Raw genomic sequence first — 2,470 nt, 5'->3', positions numbered from 1 at the left:
TCCCTGGGATAATTTGTCTCAGAATAATCCAGCCTAGTGGTTCTCAAAGTAACGAACAATAACTGCATCACCTGGAAACTTGTTACAAGTGCAAGTTCTCAGGCCCCATCCCAGACCTACTGAGTCAGCAGCTCAAGGAATGGGGCTCAGTAATCTGTTTTTTTTTAAATTAAGTTTATTGGGGTAACATTGGCTAATACAATTATATGATTTTCAGGTGTACATTATCATTTGACATCTGTATATTCTATTGTGTGTTTACCACTCAAAGTCTAGTTTCCTTCGGCTACCATATATTTGACCCTCCCAAATACCTTTCCCCTTCTCCCCCACCCCCTACTCTCTGGTAACCACTAGTCTATAGTCCATGTCCATGAGTCTCTGTTTGTTTGTCCTGTTCATTTGTTGCTTTTAGGTTTATATCCCACATATAAGTGATATCATGTGATTTTCAACTTTTTCTGTCTGGCTTATTTCACTTAGCATGATTATCTTGAGGTCCATCCGTGTTGTCACAAATGGCAGTATTTCACCTCTTCTTATGGCTGAGTAATATTCCATTGCATATATGTACCACATCTTCTTTAGCCAATCGTCTATTGTAGGATACTTCGATTGCTTCCATGTCCTGGCCACTGTGAATAATGCTGCTATGAACATCGGTGTGCAAATATCTTTTCGGATATAGGTTTTCAAGTCTTTGGGGTAATACCTAGTAGAGGAATTGCTGGATCATATGGTAGATCAATTCTTAGTTTTTTGAGGAATCCCCATACTGTTCTCCATAGTGGCTGTACCAATTTGCAGTCCCTCCAGCAGTATATGAGGGTTCCTTTATCACCACATCCTCTCCAACATTTGTTATTACTGGTCCTGTTGATTATAGCTATTCTAACAGGTGTGAGACAGTATCATACTGTGGTTTTGATTTGCATTTCCCTAATAGCTAGCGACGTTGATCATCTTTTCATATATTTGTTGGCCATTTGTATGTCCTCTAGGGACAAGTGTCTGTTCAGGTCCTCTGCCCATTTTTTGATTGGATTATTTGTTTTTTGTTGTTGTTGTTATTGAGTTGTATGAGTTCTTTGTATATTTTGGATATTAGGCCCTTATCGGAGGCATTGCTTGCAAATATATTTTCCCATTCGAATGGTTGTCCCTTTACCTTGATAATTTCTTTTGCTGAGCAGAAGCATTTTAGTTTGATGTAGTCCCATTAATTTTTTTAGCTTTTACTTCCCTTGCTTTTGAGGTCAAATTCATAAAATCCTCGTTAAGTCCAATGTCCTTGAGTTTAGTTCCTATGTTTTCTTCTATGCATTTTATTGTTTCAGGTTGTATATTCAGGTCCTTAATCCATTTTGAGTTAATTCTGGTACGTGGTAATAGACAACAGTCTAGTTTCATTCTTTTACAGGTGGCTTTCCAGTTTTCCCAGCATCATTTATTGAAGAGGCTTTCCTGTCTCCACTGTATGTTTTTGGCTTTTTTGTCGAAAATTATTTGCCCATATAAATATGGGTTTAATTCTGGACTCTTGATTCTATTCCACTGGTCTGTGTGTCTGTTTTGCTGCCAATACCATGCCGTTTTGATTACTGTTGCTTTGTAGTATAATTTGAAGTTGGGCAGAGTGATGCCTCCAGCTTCATTCTTTTTTCTCAGGATGGCTTTGCAATTCAGGGTCTTTTATGCCTCCATACAATCTGATGATTTTTTTGTTCTATTTCTTTAAAAAATGCCTATGAGATTTTGATGGGGATTGCATTAAATCTGTATAATGCTTTAGGTAATTTTATGGTCATTTAAACTATGTTGCTTCCTCCAATGCAAGAACATGGAATATCTTTCCATTTCTTTGTATCTTCTTTGATTTCTTTTAATAGGGTCTTGTAGTTTTCATTATATAGGTCCTTCACACATCTTAAATTTATTCCTAGGTATTTTATTATTTTTTTTGTTGCAATTGCAAAAGGAAATATTTTTTTCATTTCTCTTTCTGACATTTCACCATTAGAATATAGGAACTTTATGGATTTTTGAACCTCGATTTTGTATCCAGAAACTTTACTGTATTTGCTTATTGTTCCTAGTAGTGTTCTTGTGGAGTCTGTAGGGTTTTCTATGTCGAGAATCATGTCATCCACAAATAGTGGCAGTTTGACTTCTTCATTTCCTATTTGAATGCTTTTTATATCTTTCTCTTGTCTGATTGCACTTGCCAGGACTTTCAATGTTATATTGGATAACAGTGGCGATAGTAGACAGCCTTGCTTTGTTCCTGATCTTAGAGGGAAAGTTTTTAGTTTTTCACTATTAAGTATAATGTTGGCTGAGGGTTTATCATAGATGGGCTTTATAATGTTAAGATACTTTCCTTCTATACCGATTTTGTGAAATGTTTTGATCATAAATGGATGCTGTATCTTGTCGAAGGCTTTTTCTGCATCTATTGGTATGCTCATAT

This window comes from Pteropus alecto, unplaced genomic scaffold (genome assembly GCF_000325575.1).
Source record: "Pteropus alecto unplaced genomic scaffold, ASM32557v1 scaffold75, whole genome shotgun sequence".
In the NCBI taxonomy this organism is placed as follows: domain Eukaryota; kingdom Metazoa; phylum Chordata; class Mammalia; order Chiroptera; family Pteropodidae; genus Pteropus; species Pteropus alecto.
This window is presented reverse-complemented; position numbering follows the sequence as displayed.